The sequence below is a fragment of the Sander lucioperca genome, chromosome 20, assembly GCF_008315115.2.
Source record: "Sander lucioperca isolate FBNREF2018 chromosome 20, SLUC_FBN_1.2, whole genome shotgun sequence".
NCBI classification, from domain to species: domain Eukaryota; kingdom Metazoa; phylum Chordata; class Actinopteri; order Perciformes; family Percidae; genus Sander; species Sander lucioperca.
This window is the reverse complement of record NC_050192.1, coordinates 24,273,767-24,286,176: the sequence shown is the minus strand read 5'-3', so window position 1 is coordinate 24,286,176 and position 12,410 is coordinate 24,273,767. Positions and strand designations below refer to the sequence as shown.

Here is a 12,410-nt window from a genome sequence, read left to right as displayed (position 1 = left end):
ATTTGCCTTCATTATTGCCAGATGTGGTGACATGCAGACAGATGTTTATTATATTAAATAGCTAAAGGCTGCTCACAGAAATGAGTATTCCTCTGTTATGAAGCTCAGGAAATCTGCTGGGGGATGGATGTCTGACTTTCACAACCACTGTGCTCGTTTCTACGTTAGATATGCTTTGTCAGTGCTAGAATACAGATTTAAAAATGGGGTGACCCCAGCTTTCGGTATGTGAGGTCATACTCACTTTGGGTCCGACTTTTCAACTGTTGACAGACAAATCCAACAAGATTTGTGTTGTGTTGCTTTCATGGATGGTTTTCACTCTCCCTGGCTGATCCTTTGGGTTTTTCCTCTTAATGTGACAAAACATTTCAATCATTCGCAGATTATCTTCAAGCTTGGTGAGAATCTTTTGACCATATCGAATCACAGAAACAGCATTCGCTTGGTGCAAACACCAGCTGAAGCCAACTTCAGTTTGGACTCACTGAGCTGCAGAAATCCCACGGTCATATAATATGTTCACACCAGTCGCCATCAGTGTGAATCCCAGCACGGACTCCATAAAACCCCATCAGACCATCTCTTTTCAATCTCCAATCCAGCCAGGGCTCTTTGTATGATTAAAAGCATATACAACGGCTTTGCATCTTGCAGATGTTGCCATAAATCACCGGCTGGCCCTGCCTCTGCAACTGGCTGCCTGACAAATGTTCCACAATAACTGGGGCCCCCACCCCACCCTTCCAGTAAAAGAGAGAAAAAAAAAGAAAAGGGGTAAAAGAGAAGGGAAAAAAAAGCCTGGAATTTCTACCCGGCTGCTTGTAACTCTTTCAAGACTATTGTAAAGTCTCAGCCATGTCAGCACAGGTGGAAACCTGAGGGGTCATAAACCAGAAAGAAAAAAGCCCGCCCACTTCAGGCTTTCTATTTCCCAACAATGTCTTAAACTCCCCGCTGTCCCGGCCAGCCCTCCACTGTGACTAATTCCACACAAATCTAAAGAGCTAAATCAGTCAGGCTGCTTGTGTGTCTGTGGACGGCAGTAACCGACACCCCCACGCCTGTAAAAGACACAACCATAATGGCTGAAACTAAGACTGGGCTGTGAATCACAGTCTCTGCGGCACTGGAGAAAGATGCTGTCTGAAGGCACTTTCCAAGCTCAAATCTTCACCCTTGCACTCTAAAAGGTTTACTGAGAAGAGCAAAAGCCAATTAGGGATCGCTGAATTGGACAGTTGAAGTCCAATTTTCCTTTTTCTGCAGGTTATATCAGCCTGTAGGGATTGATTTGAGGGATGGATGACAAACTTTGATGGAACAATTGAAATGATGTAATCCCAAAGCTACAGAAACGGGTCTGTCAGTTTGGCCAACTCATAATAAAAAAGCTTAATTCTCAAGAGTTTGCCCAGCACTTTAAAGGAGTTTGACATTTTGTGAAACAAGTTTAAACTTTCTTTTTTTTTTTTCAAAAGATGAGAGGATTAAACCACTCCCGTATCATTAGGTATGAGGCTACAGCCAGGACATGCTAGCTGAAATCAGGGGGAAACAGATAACCTGGCTCTGTCCAAAGTTTTAAAAGAACATCGCCTTCCAGCCCTTCCAAAGCTCACCAATTAACAAAAGATGCCATTTTAACATTTCTGTTTGTATTCAAATCAAACAAACAATACATAACATGTTAAATAATAATTGTTTGAACTTTAGAAGGAGCCAGGCTAGCAGTTTTCCTTTAGTTTAGTTCCTTAGTCTTTATAAGGTAAGCTAATTGTCTCCTGCCTTAGTTTCAAACTTAAAGGAACACGCAGACTTATTGGGACTTTAGCTTATTCAACAGAAGTTGGTGGAGATGCTAATGTTGTTGTTCATGTTCGCCATGTCAACTTTAAGGTGATGTCAGTAGTGTGTTCACAGCTTGTTTCTGTTGCAGTTATTGCAGGTTTAAAAAGGAACAAAAAGGACTTTAGCTTATTCACCGTATCCCCCAAAGTTAGATAAGTCCATACATACCCTTCTCATCTCCGTGCGTGTCTGACGCCCCCACCGCTAGCCTGGTTAGCACAGATCCTGGAGGTAACCGGTTCCAACTAGCCTACTGCTCCCAGTAAGTGACAAAACGCCAACATTTTCCTATTTACAGGTTGGGATTTGTATAGTCACAGGGTGTACAAATAACAAGGTCACATGAGACACAGCCATCTTCTAACCGTATATAAACTGGGAACTATATTCTCAGAAAGACGAAGCAGCTGCTACTTCTGCTACTTGGGCGGAGTGATTTGCTTGCAGCACCCAAGAAGCCCAGCAAATCACTCCGCCCAAGTAGCAGAAGTAGCAGCTGCTTGAATATAGGGCTGGACCCGAATATTCGTTCGGTGGGTTGGTATTCGATTTGAAAATTTGACATTCGAATATTCGTTTTTTTTTTTTTTTTTTGCACAACCTGGCATCCCCCTCCAAACGGTTCTCATTCGCGCTCATTAGCCAAATGTTCGAAATATAATACTCCCTTTTACAATTTTCTTATATAGCCTAGCCATTTTAATAGGATGGACAACCCAACCTCGTTATACTTAATAAATATATTTGCTTCTTCTTGGACTACTAAAGTGTTCCTGCAACGGAAGTATTCTCTGGCTAGAGCGCAGATCAGCGCAGTTTGCATGGACAGAAGTGCATGCCTGAGCTTGTATTTTGGGTTAAGCTGCGTTGCTTTGACATTGTGGAAAATAAAATAATAGAAACAAAATGTATTATCCTTTTTACCCGTTATTATCAATCTAAATGAATCTACTGCGAAATAGAGGAGACTTTGAGATTTTACTGGGACGTCACGTCACATGCCCCAGTTAAAACGCCCATGAGTTGAACGTCAATACCGTCACGATTCAGCGAAAAGAAGACAAAAATGCCTAAGACTTCATCTGTGTGGGAGATTTAAATTAAGTGAGGACAAGACAAAGGCAGAGTGTCAAATATGCAATTTGAAACTGGCCTACCACAACAGCACATCACGCTTGAGAAATCACCTGAGTTCTGTAAGTAGAACGAGCTGCTTTTATCCGCCATTTACACGTGATAAAAATGTGCACTTAATTTTCATGGAAAATAACATGACTTGCGAATAGGCTACGGCAGTTAATGACGAACAGTAAAAACGTAGCTTTTCTTAAGTTAACAGATCTGTGTGTGTGTGTGTTTTATATCATTAGTGAAGTCTCCGTTCTCTGGGCATATAAGCCCTGCTTGCGTGAGGCGCGCCGCTTCCTGCTCGCGCTATTCTGTAGTTTATTAAAAGTTTATTAATTCTGAACGCGTCTGGCCTGTCTATCTATATTGCACCAAATACGACACTGCACTCCCTTGTGAAGTCATTTGGATGAAAGGTTCTCAAAATAATCAAAATGCAAACAAACAGACAGACACAGAGATTCCTGCCTTTATTAGAGATAATAATATGTTCAGCCCCCTCTCTCCGAAGCTTCGAATATTCGATGCTCATTACTACCGAAGCTCAAAAAAATGGTATTCGGACCAGCCCTACTTGAATATACAAATCACAACATGTAAATAGGAAAATGTTGGAATTATGTTGTCACTTATTGGGAGCAGTAAGCTAGTTGGAACCAGTTACCTCCAGGATCTGTGCTAACCAGGCTAGCGGTGGGGGCGTCAGACAGAGTTACAACACACACGGAGATGAGAAGGGTATGTATGGACTTATCTAACTTTGGGGATACGGTGAATAAGCTAAAGTCCCAATAAGTCGGCGTGTTCCTTTAAACCTGCAATAACTGCAACAGAAACAAGCTATAAACACACTACTGACATCAACTTAAAGTAGACATGGCGAACATGAACAACAACATTAGCATCTCCACCAACTTCTGTTGGAAATATGGGGTCTATATAGGCTCTTTAGTTGCTAAATGCTCCACCGTGTTAACAAGCTAGTCGCTAACTTTGTCTGTCTGACGTTTGGTGCTTGGCAGGTAGTGTAGAGTCGTTTTCGCAGAGCTTCTTCCCTGAAAACAGTGCATGACACAGCTGCTGGGAATGTTATAAATCAGAACAAGGAGCTAAAAGACGCTAAAATGCTCCATAGAGCTGAGGGGAACTGCACAGTCGGGTGATGATTCTCTGTGGGTTCAACACTTTTTCACATTATACATAGTCATTTGATCCATTGTTAGTATAAACATAATTGGTGCAGCTTCAATAATCTCTGTTGTTGTAGTCAACTGTCTGAGTCAGGTTCATACTGATACAGCTGCATTTCCAGGCAGTTTTTGAGGTTTGGGGTATTTGTTAGTGTGTATTTTGAAGGGCAGGAGTTAGGTGTGAGGGCTTGAAGTGATGAGAGTAGAGATTTATGAGCACAGACACTGACAACAAACCGCCAGAGGCTAAGCTGTGTCCCTGCACCTGGTACATTTAGCCATTCTTTGTTTTATGTTTATAGCCTTACTTGTTATCTCTCAAATACTTATTTTCAGGAATGCATACTAATTTAGAACTGGTAGCAGCACATTAGCTACATTTAGAAAATCTGCATATGGTTCCAGTGTCAAACACCCCAGAAGTAATCCCAAACAAATTGCCAGTAAGGAAAAAAAAATAGCTGTCTAACTTTAGTCAAACACTGGGCCTGGATGAGTCCAGGCTGGTGGAGCACTAACCCCCGGGGATTTTTGTAACGAGCCACAGGAGGAGAAAAATGAGCAAAGGTGACCTTGCGAGTTTACTTTTTAACTCCAGGTGGTTTCCGCTCATCCTGTCAACACTATCTGACGCTCCAGCATCGTTGCATTCCTTCACTGTATGCAAAGAGAGCTGTGACATGGTGGCTGGTGTTGCTGGCAGCCCGCAATTATCTTTTCAATTAGTTTGAGCCCATTTGACAGTGTCTGGAAAGCCCTGTCAGAGTGGATATGAATAAAGACATGCACAGCTAGCAACACAAGTGAAAACACATTACATAAAAGACAGGTAGACAGAGACAGTTAGGGTAAATTATAGTAAGAACTTTGAGACGCAAACTACAAAGGAAGATCCACAAACATGAATAACCTAAACGTGAATACACTAAGTAAAAAAATAAATAAAAATAACTGGTGCAAGATATTTGTGCCAACAGCCAACTAAATGCACAGTATTGTGTCGCAACATGTCCAAAACTTGCACTGTGACTCAAATCTACATTTTGCAGTTCCATGGATATAAAAACTGGATACAGAGTTCGAGGCGGAGCCCCGTTTATTCCTACAAGAGTTGCGCATGAAGCCATCATGGAGCCAAAGGCTACTTCCAGTTTAGTTCCCTGCACACCTGCTTGCCGAGCTCCGCGAGCTCACGGTCTGCAACTATAAGGGCGTCCTGTCTGACATCTGACGCTTGTTGAAGACATAAAGAACAGAAATTGTCAGGCTTGTCTCATCCTAAGCAAACCAATGAAGGTGTGTCTCCTCTAAAAGTGTCCGAGTGAAACAGTATGCTGCTTTTATTTACCCGCCACCGTGGCTGGTAGGTTGGGCAAATTCACCCGACACTGCACAAAATCATCCGCATTTGGCAGCTGCTAATTTCCATCCCTGGTTGTGACACTCCAAAAAAATGTGTCCGCTGATTAACAGACGTATACTGTATGTGTATATGTGTCCAAGACAGATTTCCTTCAGGACAATGAAATCTTATCTCTTTCGCAATGTAAGTCTATGGGAAAAAGTATTTTTGGGCCAGAGGGCATCACGTGATTCCACTGTTTGGCTACTATGTTCAATTTGCTTCAAAGCCCGGCAGTAGGTTTACCAGATAGCAACTGTCCGCTTTCACACAGAAATATCTAACCAGATCTGCTAACATTAGTTAATATTAGCCAACATTAGCGACTGCTTATACCAGAACATAGCAGCAAAACCCCTGTGTATACTGAACTACGTATGGGTGCGTTTTGTTGCTTGTGAACTCAACTTTTCATTTTTAGGAAGAAGAATGTGTAGAAAGTGTTTTACCTTATGGGCTGACCCTAAAAAGTAGCTTATATGGAATGTCTCAGACAATTTTTCTTCAGTTAATATCAGCAGGCATTACACACAGCTGGAGGCAGCTGGTGAAAGCTGGATTTAAAAGATTGCACAAAACTGTATTGATCCTGGTGGGGATAAAGTGCAGGAGCAAACAGTGATAGCAAATAGAGAGAGATCGAGAATAAATGTCAACATTTGCAACACTAGAACATATCAAGTAGATACATATAAACTAAAAGTATAAAAATGAATGCACTGCCGTACATACAAATTAAAAACGTAGCTTTCACAGCTGTGAGATGTGTGTGAAGACAAATTCTAAAACCAGACTAAATAAAGCTAGGCTCAGTCATCAGTCTCCACCTGACCTTTGACCTCCTAGAGAATCAACACTTCAGACACTCCTGGGTCAAACACACTGGCTAGTGCATGCTTGACCCCCGACTATGGGCCAAGAGCCACACCCACAAAACTGTCTATTTAACACCTCTGTTCGAACAATAACTGTTTTTTAAATGCCAACATGGATATGATAGACATTTCCATTAGCAATTATTTTGTTTAGATTTCGGATTTAGGTAGAAATAAGACCTTAAGATTGGAAAACATCAAAGAAGAGGCAGGGCCAGCAGTCTTTGTTTGACAATTAAAGTACATTATATTTTTTGTATTTAAAAGGTCAGGTTAAAAAGGTATGCAAGTAAAATATCTGACCTGTACGTAGATGGGAATCTAAACACCTTTGAACAGCCTACTAGTAGATAAGCAATCCCAAGAAACCAGTTTTTAAATACCTCCAGCTAAAAGGCAGCTAGACACCGAGCTGAAAATCGGCCGTTGGACAGTCTGGCGAGGTCAGTGACTCGAGTCTGTTCGGTGTGTTCCGTGCCGTCGTCCGTTGGAGGAGCTGTCGGCCTTCATTTTGGCCGACCTGACATGCTCAGTCGGAGACAGGGCAGTCGGGACTCACCCGGAAATGGCAAGTGGGATGACCGTGACTAAGCTTCTCAAAATCAGATGAAAATCTTTTAAACTGACCTTTGTCGATCTGAAATGAAGACAGATTCAGCAACCGCATGGCCTATTTCTCGCTTAAAATGTTTTCAGAAACACGTTTCGGTGAACTTTTTCGGTACAATATGAGATCATAATCTGAATGAGTCGCCATTAACGGCCGGTTGAAAAATCCAAAATCTGGAAGCAGCAGCCAGACCCACGTGACGCGTTCGTCCAATCAGCTGCCGGTTTTAATTTTTTTGGGCGACAATACAGATTAGCGCCGCCTGCTGTTATTTTTTTGAGCAACTCGGGGAGACTGATCAGTCCAACTGGCTTTTCTGCCAACAGTCGGCCATCTGGTTGGTCTGTAACGACCTTAAGGAGCTTCATAAGATCACAGAACCACTCCTTAGGGGAGCCACCCATGTCAGCTATAGAAAAGACCATCCTACGTTTTATGGATTCGAGGCCAGTTGTCTGTTATTTATGCTTTGCTGCTTTCCAAATCACAGGAGAATTCATACTCAAGACTCAACGCCTGGAGAGGAGATTTAAAAACTACATATTACAGAGAATGAGTGTCAAAACGCCTGGTTAAAAGCACAAACACAGACTATTAATACAGCATTAAAATTCATACAATATAAATGGTAGGGGTGGGAGAAAAAAAATAAAGTATGTATCGTGATTTTTTTGTGACAATTTTAGAATTGATTCTTTTACCTAGAATCGTGATTTTTTTTTCTTTTTTTAAACCAATGATTGACCTAAATATGTTCTGTTTATATCGGACCGCTGACGGCAACTACATTTACTACCGTTTCCAGGGAAACAGAGCGAAAGCACAAAAAGCATTCTCTACAAATGAAATAAATGTCAGACTGACTGACTTGTGATGTGCATTCTTTTTTTTAGAAAACTATCAGTTTTTAGAAATGTCTCATGATATATTGTCTCTGTGTTTTATTAAAAAAAATTTTTGTTAAAGTAGGAAAACAAAATCCCAATACGCAATACTTGTAGAATCACAATAAATGAAAATCGCAATGAAAATCGCAATACAAATCGAATCGGCAGCCATGTATCGTGAAAGAATCAAATCGGGATAAAAAGCATATCGTCCCAGCCCTAATAATATATGTAACACCTGTAAGACTACATCAGTATAATTCTAATATCCCTGACAACTGCACAAATGTAATAATGTGGTTGGCACCCTGCTGCACGGTGTGCGAGAATGTCCAAAAATCCAGTCGTTCTGGAAAAAAGTTGTCAACTTGGTCTCACGTACAGCGGCTATACAGATCCCTCTTGATGCAAAGCTTTGTATAATTGGCAACTTTCCTGATCAATTCACACCAGGCTGCAAAGCAATGGTCTTAAACAAAATGTGCCTACTAGAGGCTAGAAGAGGGATCGCACTGAGGTGGAAAAGTATTGATGGCCCTACATCTGCAATGTGGCTGTGAGAGCTGGTGTCCTGCCTTGCTTTAGAGAAAATAACCTATACAGTCAGAAGGAAGTTAAATAAATTTGGAAAAATATGGGACACTTTCATGCAGTTCCTGGACAGTGATCAAGCTGAAATGAATGATTAAAAAGGGAAAATAGCAGAAAGGGGGGGAAACACTTTGTTCTACTTATGTACATGAGGATGGTTAAAATATTGATAGTAAATTATATAATTATTATAGTTGTGGTATTGTTATTACTGTCATTATTATTAGTATGTTCTAATCTGCCTTAATAGGTTTGTATATATATTTTGGTGGTAAAGAGGACAGGATTGTGATACAACAGGATTGTGACAAAAAAAATATATTTTCGGAGCCCGCCACCCACTCCACCAAAAGCAGTTCTTAAAAAGGCGTGAGCAATGCTGTCCCTGGGAATGATGGGAAAAGCCTCATGCTGACAGCGAGCAAACAAACACTAAAGGTTTTTAATTTCAGGCCAAGCCTGCTGTCGACAGCTCGAACAAATGAAAGCAAAGAAAGGAATGAGGACGAGGGGGGGGGGGGGGAACGGAGAAGCGGAAGACTAACATGACACAGCGCTAATCGAGCCTCTTTCTTTAAAAAGAAGAAATAGTTCCCCCCCCCTTTTGTTGATGCTGAGAGCTCTTTGTAGAGACCTAATCTGATAACAGGGTGTGAGTGTTTTCACAAGTTAACCTCGCCACTATTTACTGAGACCCAGAGCCGCCAAATGGTGTTTGTGAAACCTGCTGTGCTACATTGAGACTCACTAAGGGGAGTCACACTTCCAAACAAAAGTTTCAGCTTGTACTGATTATTGGCCGACATCTCAATTGGATTTTCAATAGCTTCTCTGGGAAGGAAAGTTTTGGACCGCCACAGTTTATATGTTGGCTGGAATGTCATAGCAATTAACTCATACTTTCTTCATGTGTGCCAGTCATTAATGAGTACAATATGGACGGCCGCTCCACATGCGATGAATTCAATCTTTTTTCTTATGTGGATTTAGGGTTCTGGGCATTTCAACTCCAACAAAGAATACAGAGATGAAAATGGTCACGTACAAACATAAAAGGCAATTTGGGTGTTTATTAGCCACCATTAGAAAGCCACATTTTGCATTTATGTTAAGTAAAAAAAAAAAAAAAAAGAGTTTCATAAGCTTCTGCATTTGCAACTGGGAGTCTGACAATCAAAACGGCCCAATACCGTCACACACAGTGAACCCTGTGAGCGTGTTCTGGCAGGCAGTGTTGTGCAAACAGCGCTGCTTTTTAGAACTGAGCTGTAGAATATTTATTGTTTGGTTAAGGTTTCAGTGAGAAATTATGACATCAGTCGGCGGCATAGGAGCAGCTCGGCAAGGGGGGGATTTCCCACTTTTCCCTCAGACCAGCGCTGTCTGAGCCTGATCAACGCACTGAAAGACTGCATGTGAAAGAGTGTTGATGGATTGTTCGTCTTTGGCTGATTCCCTTTCTAACTCCACACCCATTAAAAAAAAATGTTTGCTATTAAAAGCTATAGTGATATTTTTTGTCAAGAGTTGTATTGTTGTCAGAGTTGTAAAGCCTCTGAAACACCATTAGACGATCACTGGATACTAAATCTCTTGACTGGGATCGGACTGATGAAACTCAAAGGACTCATCTTGTAGGACATTAATTTTTCTCTATTGTCGTCAATGTATGATAGACTTTAAACTGCTCCACAAAAGAGACATGGTTTGTAGACAATAAGACAGTAGTCGATGGAACAAATCTCTTTTGAATAAACTGCGTTATTCTCGTAACTCGAATAATTTGATTACTAAAAATCCTCGACGCAAAATTCTTTGCCTCGAAGCTCCGTTTAATCAATGTCACCAATGCTGTACCGCTCACTGTGTTTCTGCACGGATGATTATTACTATAGCACAACGGACTGACGCTTCTGTGGACACAAGGCTGATGACGCAGATTACAAATGAAGGAAGAGAGCAACAATAGACAGGCAAGAGAAGAGACAGGCAAGAGAAAACAACACAACGTTTGGGGTCATTTTAAGCTGCAAAAAAAAACTTAAACTCTGTACAGTGTGTCTATTGTAAAATCGAACTAGCTTACCACAGCTGCAGGGCGTCAATGCTACATCATCTCAGTAGAAAACATCCGGTCTACTCCTCCATTCCACGGAGCGAACCCGACACAAGGTAGCTAACGTCTCCTGCTCTCGTCCACCGCGCTGTTTTACACAACTACAGCACGCTACTCTGCAAATAGCGATGCTTTTATAAACAGGCTAAAATGAAAGCTGTCGGTTTGTAGTCTTACTGTTTATTAGTTTGCTACGAATCTTGAAATCTGGACAAATTCTTTTAAACTTAGCTACTGCCCCAGACTCTCTGCTGGAGCGGTTAACCTCATGGCTACTTAATATGCACGTGAATGCCGTCATTGGACCATGCCGGTGATGTCTGCATTCTTCATTCTTTCTCCTCACTCAGTATTATCCTTCCGAAAATGTGTCCCCCAGAACAGCATAGTTGAAAAGCCCTGCTGTAAGCTTTGTACAGTCACATTTACCTGGGCTTAGTGAACAGCTCTTTTGCATATCCAGTGTAAGGCAACGTATAGACTACCTGCGTCGGCCAGCCAACAGTCCGGCTAAAACGCAGCTCTTTCCATTCATTTGGAATGGGGGTAGTGCGTTTAGGCTGCGGCGGGGGTTGCCGCAGGAGGGGACACTCAAAGAAATGCAGCGGGCCTGCAGCAAAAAAGTTGAGACCAATCTCAACTTTTGGAGAAATGCGTCACACTGCGGTGACTAATCATGTAAATGGCGATCATACTTGTCAGTATGTTTTGAGCTATGGTTTGAGGCGGTGTGAGAATCCCATACAGTAAACGGGAACACAAGAAAGTTTTAAAACACTATGAGGGTAAAAAACGGAACACAAGCACTGAATTGCCCAGGAGTTTGTGTAATAGCTGAATGTTTTCCTGCAACAATTGATATGTGATTGATATGTCTCGCTCGTCTCTTTTCATTCTCTCTCTGCCATGAAATAAAGCTGCATTTAAGTGCGGTCGGAAACGTCGAAATCTATAAACGAACTGACGGAAACGGTAATTGTGAAATATAAAGTCTACTTGTGCTTTGCTGGGGGGTTTAAGAACACAACAGGACGTAACACAAATGGGCCATTTCATTGACACTGCCCCTGCTGCACTACCATGCAGCAAATCGCAGGATCGCTTTTTTTGGCATTAAGGGGAAGCAGGCGAAAAAGATTTACATTTGGACCAACAAAAATGTACTTTGGCCAAAAGAATAAGGGGCTTGGTGGCTCATGCGGCCTGTGCTTAAAAATATTAACATCTATCCCTGTTATTGTATACAATTTAGGCAATTAAAATGTTGCTTTTTCTAAAAAGGAAACCTCTTTTTTGCTAGCAAAAGTATTTCTCATTCGATTACTCGATTAATCAATGAAATAATTGGTAGAATACTTGATTACTAAAATAGCTGCAGCCCTAGTGTACATATTGTACTGTAACATACCTGACACTGGGCTATGAAAATGAGGGAGATTTTCTGGTTCATCGTTTGAAATGACATAACCTTACACAACAGACGAATACAACAATGTAAACTAAATGAGATATTTTAATGAGACTCAAATCCATAGCAAACCAAAATGTACAAAAATGTGTAATGTACTGTGTGTGTTACCTGACTTTAACAGCCTCCGTCACACCTCTCACAAGGAAAGAGCCGATGTTAGCATACCAGCCTGTTCATGTTTGCTATAATTAGCATGTTTGCTAACGTCATTTTACCCGCGTGTTCTACGCTAAAGTCTGCCCGACATGCTTTACAAAACGCACGGGGTTAGCTCACGTAGAAACAGGAA

The 12,410-nt window shown here is 41.4% G+C and overlaps 1 long non-coding RNA gene across 1 annotated transcript in view; it reads right to left on the bottom strand.

Moving 5' to 3' along the window:
* LOC116054789 overlaps positions 1-12,139 on the bottom strand; it is a 30,060-nt gene extending 17,921 nt beyond the window's left edge. Inside the window, exon 1 of the long non-coding RNA XR_004106137.2 lies at positions 12,059-12,139. This is a non-coding gene — a long non-coding RNA (uncharacterized LOC116054789). The remainder of the gene's footprint in view (positions 1-12,058) is intronic.
* Between the last annotated feature and the right edge of the window lie 271 nt (positions 12,140-12,410).